The sequence below is a fragment of the Nyctereutes procyonoides genome, unplaced genomic scaffold (genome assembly GCF_905146905.1).
Source record: "Nyctereutes procyonoides isolate TBG_1078 unplaced genomic scaffold, NYPRO_anot_genome, whole genome shotgun sequence".
Lineage (NCBI taxonomy): Eukaryota > Metazoa > Chordata > Mammalia > Carnivora > Canidae > Nyctereutes > Nyctereutes procyonoides.
In genome coordinates this window covers 3,614,184-3,631,441 of record NW_026575023.1, presented here as the reverse complement: position 1 = coordinate 3,631,441, position 17,258 = coordinate 3,614,184, and positions in this window count along the sequence as shown.

Sequence of the window (17,258 nt, the reverse complement as noted above, 5' to 3'; positions counted from 1 at the left end):
ACTCTGGTTGTTTTTATTTTTTAAAATACATTTCCTTCATTTCTATAAATTTAGTGTAGGAGGAAAGATTACCTCAAATGTTTGCCATTTTGAAACTGGAAGTTTGCCCTCCACTCTTTTCTCATTAATATGTGTGTTTTGTACTCAGTGATATGGTCAAATAGTTACTCACACAATAATCTGAAACAACAACCTTTAAAATTTGATTATTTCATTTGTATTTCATTTTTATTCCTTATAACTTATCTCAGTTCTTATTCCCCATCTCTATCCTTTTCCCCAAAAAATATACACATGCACTTCATACACTTAGCATTAGCATATACATATATCACAAGTAGATTTAACTATGTTTGAAAATATAATCCTTCATTAAGTAATGATGGAGAAGTAAAGAAGGCAAACCAAGAAGGTGTGGTTGATATATTAAAACAGTTGATTTTAACATTATTAGTCGTGACTGTGGAACATTCATTTAGATTTTAAGTCATTTATTTATAGCTTCATAATACCATTTCTTTTATTTTTTCAAATGTCTAAATATTAGGGTTGGGGAAGGAATAGTTTTCTTCTGCCAAATTACAGTCCTGAGAGGCCAAGTTTTTTCTTATTTTCAAAAATAGTATTTTGAAAGTTTTCAATAGGATGGATTCATTATTAAAATGCTTTCTTTTGGGGGTACCTGGGTGGCTCTGTCAGTTAAGCATCTGCCTTTGGCTCAGGTCCTGATCCCAGTGTCCTGGGATCCAGCCCCACAATGGGTTCCCTGCTCAGCAGGGTATCTGTTACTTCTTTTTCCTCTGCTGCTCCCCATGCTTGTACTCTCTCTCTCACTCTGTCAAATAAATAAATAAAATCTTAAAAAAAAAAAAGCTGCTTCTTTTTTTTTTTTTTTAATTTTTTTTTTTTTAATGATAGTCACAGAGAGAGAGAGAGAGAGGCAGAGACACAGGGCAGAGGGAGAAGCAGGCTCCATGCACCGGGAGCCTGACGTGGGATTCGATCCCGGGTCTCCAGGATCGCGCCCTGAGCCAAAGGCAGGCGCCAAACCGCTGCGCCACCCAGGGATCCCAAGCTGCTTCTTTTTAATTATAAGTATTTGGCATGAAGAGTTTAGCTGTGTTCAACTGTTGATTTGCCTCTGCATTTGTGAAATTTATTTCATAGTTCCTGTCAGTTCTTAAATATCGAAAGCAAATAAGAAATAAACTCTGTATGCTTGTATTTTGAGTTTTTATTAACTGAATCTGTGTTTGACTGGAAGAGGGTTATTTTTTAAAAAGTAAATGGTATAAATGCCTATCCTTATAGCTATTATTCTACACCTGTGTAAGTATCTTGCTATTGCACAGCTCTGATCCTTTAACCTCTCAAAGTAATGAAAAATGAAAACTTTAACCATTTGATTGACTATCTTAAATCCTTAAGTTTATCATGCCTTTAAAAAAAAGTCTACTACTGGTAAGAAAAAATGAACTTTTAAAAAATTTGATATCGAGAACTAACAAACAATATGGGATATAGAGAATACACATAGGAAGTTCCAAGAAAAAATTCTTAGCAATTTGTATTCTTTGTGTTTTGGATATTTTGATAAATAGCCTAAGGAAAGGTCCTCAATTCTTAGATTGGTTTATAGAAAGGACTACTTACTGTTATTATTGCTCCTTGAACATTTATAGAAAGTCCTGTTTGGTGGGGCTTATACCTTTTTTATATATACAAATTCAAGTTTAATCATGCTTCTCTTTTACTTAGATCTCTTACCCTGATCTCCCATAGTTTTCAGGAATTTCTCAGGAATGCTCTGCCCCGCTGCATCATCGGTCCTTTCTCCATTCCTTTAACTAATTTCATACTTGTTCTTTGTCCTCATATCTCATAGAGAGCTTCTAAAATTTTGACACTTTGGTCAGACCTACTTTCATCCTCAGCATATCCCAAAACGAACATATGCCTCACAAATCTACTGCTTTACTTCCCAATAGGCTTAGAACCATCTGGAAGCCAGAGGATGTAAGGATCCATGAATGATGTCTAAACAGGCCAGCCTTCCAGTACAGAAAGTAAGGTAGAGAAAGGTAGAGAGAGGACAATGGATTCAGAGGGGCAAATAAAGGTGCACCACAGGCAGAGAAACTATAATGAAATATCTCATTTAGAGAGAAAAAAATGGAAGAAAATGATCTCTTGTTAACAATATATACTATAAAAACCATAAGAAATATAATTCCATTGCCCAGACACCATGATATGGTAGGATTAATTTTCTAGTCTACTTATAGACAGAGATTAGATATTTTAAAAATTACATTTGACTCCCCAAATCATTCCATATTATTCTCCACTGAATTGCAATACTCTTGTTTGGAAAATTGACTTTAGCTCAACCAGTGAGCCTAACTGGTCTAAAGACAATCACAGGCAGGGAAGAGGATAAGGTCACAATACTTATCTCCTGGCTCCCTTCTTACAAGTTTGCCTCCTGTGGCCTTCACAGAAGGTCATTGATCTGCTCAAGCCAAATCACTCTGCGTGACTCTCTTTCCTTTGGTAACTTCTGGCCTAGGGGTGATAGCTCAACTGCTACAAAACCCTGGGTTCCTGTGTTCTACCTTGTAATTCCCACATCTAATCCTTAGTAAATAGTCCCTTTGTAAACAGTTCCTCCTTGAAGTTAACCTGTTTAGTTGTGCCATCTATATCTTTTTGGGACCCTGATTGAAGAATACTGAAACTCATTCTCTGACCCAAGACTGGTATTTTGAAACTCATATTAGAGTCTGATTCAACTGTACTGAAGGAGATTATACAGAAAGTTTGGACTTTAAGAACACTTACCACAGGACATTGTAAAGGTCTAACAGACAGGACTTACTATAATTTCCCATTTGGGAAGGAGATGGGTGTTTGTTTTGGGTGGCACATGGTTATGCATGGTGAGGATATTTTTGGAGCTAGAGGTGTGTCTTTGGATATGTGCGAGGCAACTGAAGAGTAGATTATAGTGAATATACACTGTGGTTCTATTTTATGCCAATAATTTTAATTTTCTATTCATAAAGTAATCTGAGTTAGGACCATTGCCAATTTGGCAACACTATTTTATTAGATCAAAGGAGTATAAATAGGGCATAAATTAACCTATGTAGAAAATGAAAAGTAACATGAGTATTTGAGATTTTGGCAAACCACCTCAAATTAAAGGCCAATAACCAAGTAAATTGGATCAAGTGCAGTAAAGTTTAGTAGAGCACTGATATTTGCAATATTTATGGTTTAACAATGTTCTTTTAATCATTATGTGGTTTTGATATGATTATTTATTGAAGTGACTATTCATATATGAACTGTTGCCCCCTTTCACACTTTCCCTACCCGTATTAGGGGTCCTTGATACAGATAGGAATGCTACAGCTAAAATAAATTATTGTCTATTCTCTTTAGATAATCCTAATCCTAATATGGTAACACAATATCCTTTTTGAAAAGATTGCATCCAGTCAAAGAATAATTGGTTAACATGACATAGCAAGTTAAAAAAAAAAAAAAACCCTAAATGGGGCCCTCTCAAAACCTACCTTTCCCTACAACACCCAGAATTCCTCTGGGGGCACTATTTTTCTTTCAGATGAGTTTTTCTGAACATTTTACAAATGTATTGTGCATTTTATTCAAGTCTCAGTACTTTTGCTTATGCTACTGCTTCTTCCTGGAATGAATTTTCTTTGTTATCCTGGTGAAATCTTAATTATTTGTGAATCCTTGGTCTTCTGTAATCTCTCTGCCAAGCAGAAGCAATTATTCCATTGTCTCTCTTCCCTTAGCCTTTTTTCCCCCATACCACTGGAGGAGCATCTACAGTTTCCTCTCCTGCTATGTCTTCCTGCTAGTGGAAAACAATCATTCCATCTTCTAGCCTTAGAACTCAGTACAGCACTTAAATACAATAGAAATTTCAATGCACATATGAATTAAATGTATTCATATTTTATTTTCATAGTCAACTGATTATTTTGATTACTTTATCATTAAAAGTCTATACTATCTCAGTATTTGGAAAATTGAGGTTTATTTTTCCTTTCTTTTTTCTCAATAAAGGAATGAGGCAATGGTGGTGACATTGGCATTTGTTCTGAAATTGTCTTGATTAGATGAATACGATGTGAGACTCATTTCCTATTGAGTAATTCAGTAATAAACACACCCAATCATTGGTGAACTCCTCTAAGGTGGAGAGAAAGGGATAGGCCTGTCCACACACAGTTGATCAAGCAAGGCTGAGTAGAGAAACTGAATGAGAAAACTAATGAAGAAAAGCCCCTACCCTTTCCATGCTCTACTATGGATATTTAGTCCTGTACTTCAAGTTACTTAAACAAAAGACTGATGTCTAGACTTTCTTTTCCAACTTTAGCCCTCCTTTTTTTTCCATTCCAGGTGTGTCCTTTCAGACACAAAAATATTATAAGGTGACACTTCATACTGAATATTCTCCTTTAAATATTTTCAGAGCATGAAGAACTGTCATATCCATTCTGACAGCCTATTTGGGGGGCTCCATTTTTAATGATTATTTTCCCACACTTTCAGGTATTCCACACATAGCGCAGGGTCTCATTCTTACTTGTGTATTTTGTTTTAACTTTATTAGGCCCAAACAAACTAAGACTTGCCAATAGGTAGAAAAACATATTATTGTATTTGGGATGGTAACAGGAAGTTGTGGCTTCCAGAGATCAAAACAGCCTTGTTTGTGACGTTAGAAGGAAACCAAAGGAGTTGTTCACTTAGGTCCAGTTTTAAACGAGCAGAACAACATATTTTACCATAATATTTTTAGTCATTTATAAATGCTTTTGGGTGAGTCTGCTGTTCTAGGCATTATGCTAGATGCTTTGAGGAAAAAAGATGAATAAAAACAAAGTTACTTCCTTAAAAGAGACTCAATAGAAGTTAGCCTTTTCCTTTATTATAATTAAAATCATTTTGTAACTTCCAAACAGAGATGTATGTGCCAAACACAACTTGCTAAAACTTATTTAAATAATCATTGTCAGGTTCTATGGTTCAATTTCACCACTTAAACTCATTTAACTTGGACACATCTGGTATTAGAAGTGTCTTTTATATTATTATCCACTAAATCGTTAATATTGTTAAATATTCAGTCCTATCTTTTTTTTTTTTTTTTTTTTTTTTTTAGAATGAGGCATTACACAAAAAAAGAGGTAGGCAAGTTTAGAAAAGAAACCAACTCTGGCATTGTATTTTTGACTGGATGTTGAGTAGTGAATGCCTCCTCTCAAGCAATTTAGATAATTTATATATATTCTGCTTCTGGTTAGCCTTCTAGATTCAAAAGCTGCAGTCTTTCAGGTCTTTAGTTTAATGACTTATCAAGAATACATCAATGCTGGAAAACCACCAACCTAGAAGTTAAAGATGTACTTTAAAGTTTGTTAGTTAGTAGGTCTGCTTATAACCTAGAACTAGACTGATTGGGCTCACATTCCAGCTTAGGCAGTTACCAGTACATTACCTAGGTTAAGTTACATAAGTCCTGTTGAAAACAAACAAACAAAAACACCTCAAAAATAAATAAGTGGGACTATATCAGAGAAAATGTTTGTAAACCACTTATCTGATATAAAGTTAATCTTCAAAATATAGAAAGAACTCCTATAATGCAAGCAAAAACACTAATACCATGATTTTTTTAAATAGGCTAAGAACTTGAATAGATATTTATCCAAAGAAGATATATAAGTGACCAAAACACCTCAAAACAAAACTCTGTATCACTAACTATGAGGGAAATGCAAATCAAAACCAGAATGAAATATACCTCATACCTGTAGGGAACGTTATTATCAGAAAAAGGAAAAGAACATTGGTGATAATGTGGAAAAACTGAAACTCTTGCACACTGGGAATGCAAAATGGTGTAGCTGCTGCTATGAAAAATAGTATGGAGCTTCCTCAAAAAATTAAAAACAGAACCACCACATGATCCAGTAATCCCATTTCTGGATATTTATCCAAAAGAATTGAAATTAGGATTTTGAAGTGATATTAGTACTCATATTCATTGCAGCACTCTTCACAATAGCTAAGACATTGAACCAACTAAATGTCCATGAACAGATGACTGAAAAGAAAATGTGGCATATAAATAGCATTTCTCACAGAACTAGAACGAATAATACTAAAATTTCCATACAATCATAAAGAATTCCAAATAGTCAAAGCAATCTTGAGAAAGAACAAAGCTGGGGCATCCCTGGTGGCTCAGTGGTTTAGCACTGCCTTCAGCCCAGGGCGTGATCCTGGAGACCCGGGATCGAGCCCCACTTCAGACTCCCTGCCTGGAGCCTGCTTCTCCCTCTGCCTGTGTCTCTGCCTCTCTCTCTCTCTGTGTCTCTCATGAATAAATAAATAAAAATCTTTAAAAAAAAAAAAGAACAAAGCTGGAGGCATCACAATTCTAGATTTTAAGATATAATGCAAAGCTATAGTAATAAAAAAATATGGTACTGACATAAAAAAAGACACACAGGTCAATGAAACAGAATAGAGAGGTCAGAAATAAATCCACAAATATATAGTCGACTGATCTATGACAAAGACATAAGAATATATAATGGGGAAAAGAAAGTCTCTTCAACAAAGGGTGCTGGGAAAACTGGACAGCTACATGCAGAAGAATGAAACTGGACCTTTTCCTATATCTTACACAAAAATAAACTCTAAATGGATTAAAGACCTAAATATGAGACCTGAAACGCAAAAAAAATCCTAGAAGAGAACACAAGACAGTAATTTCTCTGACATTGGAAGTAGCAACATTTTTCTAGTCTCCTAAGGTAAGGGAAACAAAAGCAGAATTAAACTATTGGGACTACATCAATACAAAAAGTTTGTGCAGAGTGAAGGACATCATTAACAAAACAAAAAGGCAACTTACTGAATGGGACGAGATATTTGCAAATGATATACCTGAGAAGGGGTTAATGTCCAAAATATACAAAGAATTTATACAACTCAACACCAAAAAACCCAAATGATTTGATTAAAAAATGGGCAGAGGAACTGAATAGACATTTTACCAAAGAAGATATACAGATGGCTGATAGACACAAGAAAAGATGATCAACACCACTGGTCACCAGAGAAATGCAAATCAAAGCCAAATGAGACATCAGCTTATCCATGTCAGAATGGCGAGAATAAAAAACATAAGAAATAACAAGTGTTGACAAATATGTAGACAAAACAACCAAACAAACCGTTGTGCACTGTTTGGGGGGGCGGGAAACAGTATGGAGATTCCATGAACAATTAAAAAGAGAGATACTATATAATCCAGTAATTCCACTACTGGGTATTTACCCAAAGAAGATGGAACACTAGTTTGAAAATATATATGCACCCTATGTTTATTGCAGCATTATTTACAATAGTTAAGATATGGAAGTGTCCGGCCAATAGATAAATGGATAAAGAAGATGTGGTATACACACACACACACACACACACACACACACACACACACAGGAATACTGTGCAGCCATCAAGAGGAATGAGATTATGCCATTGTGGTAACATGGATGGACCTAGAAGGGATTATGCTGAGTGAAATAAGTCATAGTGACAAAGACAAATACGATATGATTTCACTCATATATGGAATTCAAAACACAAAACAAATGAATAAACAAACAAAAAGCCGAATCAGACCTGTAAATACAGAGAACAAATTCATGGTTGCCAGGAAGAAAGGGAAGGGAAGAATGGACAAAATCAGGGAAAGGGAGTAGGAGATGCAAGCTTCCAGTTATGGAATGAATAAGTCATGGGAATAAAAGGCCCACATGGGGAATATAGTCAAGGATGCTGTGATAGGCTCGTATGGTGACAGATGGTAGCTCCACTTGTGCTGAGCATAGATAGCATAACATACAGAGAAGTTGAATCACTAGGTTGTACCCTTTTTAAAAAAATATTTTATTTATTTATTCATGAGAGACATAGAGAGAGAGAGGCAGAGACTCTCAGAGGCAGAGGGTGAAGCAGGCTCCATGCCCCGAGCCCAATGTGGGACTCGATCTGGAACTCCGGGATGCTGCCCTGAGCCAAAGGCAGACACCCAACTGCTGAGCCACCCAGGCATCCCCACTAGGTTGTATCCTTGAAACTAATGTGTCCACTGTACTCAAACAAGTTTTTTAAAAGAAACCTTTTAAGGCAGCCCGGATGGCTCAGCGGTTTAGTGCGTGATCCCTGGGGACCTGGGGTGGGTCCCGCGTCCAGCTCCCTACATGGAGCCTGCTTCCCCCTCTGCCTGTGTCTCTGCCTCTCTCTCTCTGTCTATATGAATAAATAAGTAAAGTCTTAAAAAAAGGAGAAACCTTTTAAAACATTAAAAAAGGTTACAGTAATACCATTCCTTTTGCTGAGATGAAATAAGTATTCATATTTTTAAAGGTTATGATGTAATGTAAATTTTATGATGAATATATTTTAAATTTTGCTTAAGAAAAAGTGGGTATATTAATATAATAAAATACTACCCAGCCTTAAAAAAGGAGGGAATTCTGAAATATGTGACAACTTGAATTGACCCTGAGGACATCATGCTAAGTGAAACTGGCAATCAAAGAAGGATAAATGCTACATGATTCCAATTATATGAGTATCTAAAATAGTCAAATTCATAGACTTAAAAAGAATGGTCGTTTCCAGGGACCGAAGGGATGGATAGGGAGCTTCTAGTCAATGGGCATAAAATTTTAGCTAAAATGAATAGTCTTTAGAGATCTGCATTGTATCTATAGTCGACAATAATTCATTATAGATTTAAAAATTTGTTAAAAAAGTAATTTCACATTATTCTTACAACAATAAAATAAAAATGAACAAAAATTATATGAATCTTTGTATTGTACATCCCTTGTCTGCAAAATGGACTTATAAATAATGGCTACTTTACAGGCTTGTTGTGAAGACTAAAACATACATGAGGTGCCATGAAGAGGCTATGGCACAGGCAAACAGTCTATAAGTGTTATCTATTATTAATATTTTTTTTTAGATTTTTATTTATTTATCCGTGAGAGACACAGAAGAGAGAGAGAGAGAGGCAGAGACATAGGCAGAGTGAGAAGCAGGCTCCATGCAGGGAGCCCGATGCAGGACTCGGTCCCAGGACTCCAGGATCACGCCCTGGACTGAAGGCAGGAGCTAAACCGCTGAGCCACCCAGGCGTCCCCCATTACTATTTTTACTTGAGTGTAAGAACCTGCTAATTATACCTGCTAATATAAAAATAATTATATTATTATTATTATTATTATTATTATTATTATTTTAGTAAGAGATCAGTTTATGGTTAACGGTATGGGACAGACTGGGAAAGTACCAGGGCCCATAGTAATGAGCTTCCCAGGAATAGACTGACAGACTTACAAGTAAACAGAGGGGTAGGGAAACAAAGCCAAATGGCTGAGAGACCCAGGCCCAGCCTTGGTGGCTGTACCTGGGCCCTAGTTCCAGTTCTGCCCTGGGAACCTGCGGGATGAGCAGGACCTATAGGTGCCTCAGTTCTTGTAAGGCTCCCATCTCCTCACTCCCTCCTGTTCCCTACCAGCAGACTGGGACTTCTCACATGTGGTGTATTTCCAGGGCTAGGGAATGGCTGGTCTGGGGGTGGGAAGGCAGAGGCCTGGGTAGTATGGGGTTAGCAGCAGCACTGGGGGGAATCTGGTCAGGCACCAGGTGCCTGGGGTGGGGCACTGCTCAGCTTCCTATTATGACACAAAGAGACTGGGTACAAAGAAATGTTTGATAAATAATTCCTTCAACAAGTATTTTGAGTGCCCATATGTTTTAGGTGCTATCTAGGTCCTAGGGATAGAGCCAAAGAGAACAATATAAATTTCTTAGTCTTAAGAGTTTTCACTCTAATGGAAGAAACTGAAAATAATTTTAACTATTAATAAATACTTTGAAGAAAAAGAAGGCAAGCTAAAGGATGGAGAGTGATGGGAGATATTAGTGAGACAGATTGTTTTATTTATTTTTTAAAAAGATTTTATTTATTTATTTGAGAGAACCAGAGAGAGCATGAGCAGAGGGAGGGGCAAAGGGAGAGGGAGAAGCAGGCTCTCCATTGAGCGGGGATCCCAAAGCGGGGGTTGACCCCAGGACCCTGTGACCATGACCTGCACTGAAGGCAGAGGTTCAACCAACTGAGCTGCTCAGGTGCCCTGGGACAGACTGTTTTAGATGGAATGGCAGGGACTCCCTTAAGGAAAGGATTTTTGAGCATAGACATAGGTAAGTGACAGAGTAAGAGCTGGGAAGATCAATGAGAATTCTAGAAAGTGGAAACAGCAAATGTAAAGGTGATGAAGCAGAACTGAATTCAGGGGTCAAGAGCATGTAGGAGTGACATGTAGTATTCTGAGATAAGGTGGGAGGAGCCAAATAATTTTGGATTAATAGTAGATACATTCCATGGGTCAACAGAAATGATGGAAATCATGATTAAAAAATACTCCAGGAAGATAAGGACCATATGATCCCCTTTAAAAAAGATTATTTATTTATGAGAGAGAGAGAGAGAGCATGAGTGGGGGAGGAACAGGGAGAAGCAGACTCCCCTCTGAGCAGGGAACCAGATGTGGGATTCAGTCCCCAGACTCCGGGAGCATAACCTGAGCCGAAGGCAGACACTTAACCGACTGAGCCATTTAGGCGCCCAAGAATCATATTAGCCTACCAATAGATGCAGAAAAAGCATTCGACAAAGTACAGCATCTGTTGAGGTTAAAAAAACCTCAACAAGGTAAGGATAGATGGAACATATCTCTATATAAAGGCCATATATGGAAGACCCACAGTTAATATCCTCAATGGGGAAAACCTGGGAGCCTTTCCCTGTGGTAAGAAACAAGACAAGGATGTCCATTCTCACCACTACTATTTAACAAAGTACTGGAACTCTTAGCCTCAGCAATCAGAAAACAAAAAGAAATAAAAGACATCCAAATTGGCAAGGAAGAAGTCAAACTTTCACTATTTGCAGATGATATGAGACTCTATGTAGAAAATTCAAAGACTCCACCAAAAATTTGTCAGAACTTACACATGAGTTGAGCAAAGTCACAGAATATAAAATCAATGTGCAGAAATCTGTTGCATTTCTCTACACCAATAATGAAGCAACAGAAAAGAAATAATGGAATCAATTCCATTTGCAATTTCACCAAAAATAATAAGATACCTAAGAATAAATCTAACTAAAGAAGTAAAAGATCTATACTCTAAAAACTATAGGACACTTATAAAATAAATTGCAGGGGACACAAAGAAATGGAAAAGCATTCCATGCTCATGGACTGGAAGAAGAAATATTGTTAAAATATCTGTACTATCCAAGGCAATCTACACATTTAATGCAACCCTTATCAAAATATCCCCAGCATTTCTCACAGAGCTAGAACAAACAATCCTAAAATTTGTATAGAATCACAAAAGACCCTGAATCGCCAAAACAGTTCTGAAAAAGAAAAACAAAACTGGAGGCATCACGATTCTGGATTTCAAGCTATATTACAAAGCTGTAATCAAGACAGTCTGGTACTGGCACAAAAACAAATCCATATATCAAAAGAATAGAATAGAGAACTCAGAAATGGACCCTCAACTCTATGGTCAACTAATCTTCAACAACAGAAGGAAAGAATATCCAATTGAGAAAAGACAGTGTCCAAGAAATGTTGGGAAAACTGGCCAGCCACATGCAGAAGAATGAAACTGGACCACTTTCTCACACCACACACAAAAATAAATTCAAAATGAAAGGCTTACATGTGAGAGAAGAAATCATCAAAATCCTAGAGGAGAACACAGGCAGAAACCTGTTTAACCTTGGCCATAGCAACTTCTTACTCCACACATCACCACAGCCCAGGGAAACAAAAGCAAAAATGAACTATAGGGACTTCATCAAGATAAAAACTTCTGTACAGTGAAGGAAACAATCAGCAAGACTAAAAGGTCTTGGAATTCCTTCCTTTCCTATGGAATGGAAGAAGATATTTGCAAATGACACACCTGATAAAGGGTTAGTATCCAAAATCTACAAAGAACTTATCAAACTCAACATCCAAGAAACAAATAAACCAGTTAAGAAAAGGGTGGAAGACATGAATAGACACTTTAAAAAAAAGACATCCAAATAACCAATAGATACATGAAAAGATGTTCAACATCTCTCATCATCAGGGAAATACAAATCAAAACCACAATGAGATACCACCTCATACCTGTCAGAATGGTTAAAATTAATAACACAAGAAACAGGAGGTACTTGTGAGGGTGCCAGAGAGGGAAACCCTATTGCACTGTTGGTGGGAGTGCAAACTGGTGAAGGTCCTCTGGAGAACAGTATGGAGGCTCCTAAAAGTGTTAAAAACTGAATTACCCTACAATCCAGTAATTGCACTAAGTATTTACCCAAAGGATAGAAAAATACAAGATACAGATTTGAATGGCTACATGCACTCTGATGTTTATAGCATCATCATCAACAATAGCCAACCTTATGGAGAGAGCCCAAATGTTCATGGACTGATGAATAGATAAAGAAGAGGTAATAAATAAATAAATAAATAAATAAATGGTGGTATGTTTTATATATAAAATATAATTATAATATATTATTATAGAATCATATTATATATCATTATTATATAATTATTAATTATATATAATAAATATATAACATATATATTATAGAATATTACTCAGCCATCAACAAGAATGAAATCTTAAAAAAAAGAATGAAATCTTGCTATTTGCAATGATATGGTTGGAGCTAGAGTGTATTATGTACGTGAAATAAGTCAGTCAGAGAAAGACAAATACTTTATGGTCTCACTCATGTGGAGTTTAAGAAATAAGACAGGTGAACATATGGGAAGGGGGAAGAAAAAAGAAGGAGAGGGAGAAGCTGTAAAAGACTCTTAATGATAGAGAACAAACTGAGGGTTGATAGAGGGAGGCGGGTGGGGATTGGGCTAGATAGGTTTTGAGTATTAAGGAGGGCACTTGTGATGCACACTGGGTGTTGTACGTAAGTAATGAATCACTGAATTCTATTCCAGAAACCAATATTATGCTGTAGGTTAACTACTGAAAATTTAAATTAAAATGTTGTATTTTGTACCTATAAAAAATGAAATAAATAAACAAAAATACTCTAGGAAGTACAAAATGTTATGGAAATTAAGGGCCATAATTAGATATATTTGTAAGAAAGATTTTAGGATATTGAACAGAAGGACTTTTTCTGTTGTTCATAACTGAAAAGAATAGCTAAGTAACACCCTTCCTATGAGAAAGTCTGAAAAGATGCCAAAAATTGGGGCCAGACCCTGTTCCCACCAAGTGTAGACACACTATGAGGTGAAATAACTTGTTCTCCTAACAGCACCCAGCACCCAGTTGTGAATATGTATAAAGAGAAAAGAGTGTAAAAGACAGCAAACTCCTGGAGTGTTCACAGATAAAGCCTATTGGGAGAAACATGTGTAAAGATCACGTGTGTGTGTGTGTGTGTGTGTGTGCAAGAAGGGAGATTGGCCTGTCCTTCCTCAGCTGGATGGATGATAAACTACTGAACACACAAGTGTACCTGGATCTGTTATTTTAGAATCATGTGGGAAGAGTCTTCTTGGAGAAGTTAAGCACTTGCCACCCAAAGTTGGGGAGCCACTTGTGAACCAAACATGGCTGCTCACTTTTAGTCTTCAGATTTTTAGAAATATTTTATTTATTCATGAGAGACAGAGAGAGAGAGAGAGGCAGAGACATAGGCAGAGGGTGAAGCAGGCTCCATATAGGGAGCCTGATGTGGGACTCGATCCTGGGACTCCAGGATCATGCCCTGGGCTGAAGGTGGCGTTAAACCGCTGAGCCACCCAGGCTGCCCCTGTCTTCAGACTTATGAAGAAGAGCTCACTGGAGTAACTCACACTAACAGAGTAGGAAGGGACTACAGTCTAGAATTTGTTACTGACAGGGAGTAAATAGCCTCCTCTATTCAAACCTGGTGTTCTGTGGTTCTTGAAGGTTCAGAAAGTGATCTCAGTGGTTACCACAGATATATGCAGAACAACATGAAGGAAAGGAAAGAGGCAAGATAGCTCCTAAGTGAAGGAAAATTCCAGCCAGAAAAGGAGTTAGGGGCAGAATTTGTGTCATAACCCAAAGTGGTCATGGTTGATTCTCTCTGAGGATTCCTCAATGACTGAGAGGGCTAGGGTAAAGCTGAACATCATCCAAAGAAAACTAAACACATCCTCAGCACAGTGCTCTCAGTAGTAAAATCTATTAGCCATAGACAAAACCAGATTGAACCAGAGAAAGACCTGGGACACGACTGCAACCAAAACATGGTTGACAAGGTAAGATTTCTTACTCCTATCACCCCTCTCTGACTCCAAAACTGGAGGAACCAAGTAGTGAGGAGAGAGGATCCAGACCTTCCAACTTCTCTACTCCAAGCAGCTGGCAACACAGTTTAAGCTTATGTTGAGGGGAAAGAAAAGGTGATCTTATTTACATCAGATTCCCAATTGAAGTTTTAAACTAGACAAAAATCCTAATAACTGAAATTAGTAGAAGATGATGCAATGTACCAAGATTTTACAGAGAGTTATGAACTGGAGATTCAACAATTATGGTTGGAAGCCTTGACTGAAAAAAACTATTTGGCATTTATGTTCCCGTTGAGATACATGATACAAGTAGCCAAGCAATACAACATAATAATACAAACCACATCGGATCTACTAAGGAGTCAAATGCACTAATCTAAAATCATAGTCTCATGGAGTCTTCAAAAAAATTTAAGTGTAAAATTTCTTCCAATTCTTCAGTTTAAAAAAATATTTTATTTGTTTTTTTGATTATTTATTTATTTTAGAGACAAGGAGAAAGAGAGCAGAGGGAAGGGCAGAGGGAGAGGGAGAGTGTGGAGCCCAGCCTGGGGCTTGATCTCACAACCCCAAGATCACTACCTGAGTTGAAATCAAATCATGTCCTGATCTAACTGATTGAGCCACCCAAGCACCCCCAACTCCTTTTTTTTTTTTTAAGATTTTATTTATTTATTCATGAGAGATAGAGAGTGAGAGAGGCAGAGACATAGGCAGAGGGAAGCAGGCTCCATTCACGGAGCCTGATGTGGGGCTCGGTCTCCAGGATTACGCCCTGGGCTGAAGGTGGCTCTAAACCACTGAGCCACCAGGGCTGCCCGCCCCCAACTCCTCAGTTTGGCAAAGTATTGATTCTGTCAACTGTCTTTTTGGTTTAACAAAGTACATGTGATCTTCCCTTAATCAGGCAAATTACAAAAAAACTGCTTTAAAATGAAAATGGGGGCAGCCTGGGTGGCTCAGCAGTTTAGCATCGCCTTCGGCCCATGGCCTGATCCTGGAGACCCAGGACTGAGTCCCACGTTGGGCTCCCTGCATGGAGCCTGCTTCTCTCTCTGCCTGTGTCTCTCTCTCTCTGTGTCTCTCATGAATAAATAAATAAAATCTTAAAAAAAAAAAAAAGAAAATGGGTCCAGAAATCTTCATTCACTAACTAGTCTGTATTGTATATTCTAACAAATTAACAGTAACAAGATTGTTTTAGCTTGTTTTGTCTATTAATTATAAAAACCCATCTCTGGTTTTTACTGTATGTATCATTATGTATTATAAACCTTAGCAATACCTCACATCAATACCCAGAAAAACTGTCCCCAGCATCATGAAGATAGTTATAGCAGAATATTTTACTGAGGATTTAAAAAATATTTTATTTATTTATTAATAAGAGACACAAAGAGAGAAGAGACAGAGATACAGGCAGAAGGAGAAGCAGGATCTCTGTGGGGAACCTGATGTGGGACTGGATCTCAGGAACCCCGGTATCACCACCTGAGCCAAAGGCAGATTCTCAACCACTGAGCCACCCAGGTGCTCCGGGTAACCAATTCTTAAAAAAAAAGAAAATGTATTAACATTATTTCTTGCCTATTTAACTACATGACAGATTTCTTATCCCAGTCCCCTTCCTCAAAAACACTTCCAAATACTTGTGGGAAACAAGCTTGAAATAAGGATTCTTCTTTGATGAAGTTAAGGGAAGGGGAAGGACCAGAAATTTCTTTGGCAAACGGTTCCATCTATGGCCAAATGTGTTTGACTGCTTTGTTGCAAGTATACAACAGTCTTTGCAGAGAAGGCCAGATGTTCGGAATGGGAGTGGTACTCTCCAACCAGCTGAAAGTGCAGGAGGTCATCTGTTGTCATTTGCCCCCTTCCCTTTAAGTATGGTTGCAGCCTACAGCAATACCAGAAACCCTGAGTGCAATGCTGGGTTAAAAGCCAATGCTGGGCTAGCTGGTATAGTCTTCTCCATTGAAAAAGTTGTGGATGAGATGGACTGAGAAACAACTACAACATGATGACACTCAATAGAAAGGCTTGGGCAGCCTGGGTGGCTCAGCAGTTTAGAGCCGCCTTCAGCCCAGGGTGTGATCCTGAAGACCCGGGATCGAGTACCACATCAGGCTCCCTGCATGGAGCCTGCTTCTCCCTCTGCCTGTCTCTCTCTCTCTCTCTCTGTCTCTCTGTCTCTCTCTCTCTCTCTGTCTCTCCTTAATAAATAAATAAAAAATCTTAAAAAAAAAAAAAAGAAAGAAAAGGCTTAGAGGGGCAAAAGAAAGAGTTTCAGAGACAGGTACTGACCGGTTAGTGAAAAATAAATCACATTTTGGTTAAGAAAATAAGACAGAGAAAAGGAGACTCAGTGATAGCTAGTTCTCCAGCCGCATTCTCACATGATCTCTTCTTACTGGATAGAGTCCAAAGGTTAATTATACTGGTGCTCTTTGTTTTCTCAGCTTGAAAAAATTAAGGTGCATGAGTACCTTCAAAACAATACACGATAGGAGGAAATGGAGCCACAGATAACAATAGCTGTGTCTACTCTGATAACTTGCTCATTCACTTGTTTAATATTGGTCAGTCTGTAATGCACAACCTAATAAACTGACCAATAAAAGGATTGCTTTAGCATTACAGAGACATAACCTAGGTATAACTTTGAGAGCTTCCATAAATTAATTATATTATTATATATAAGCATCCATATATTACCAGACATAAAAGAACTTGATTCAAGCTAGGGGATAT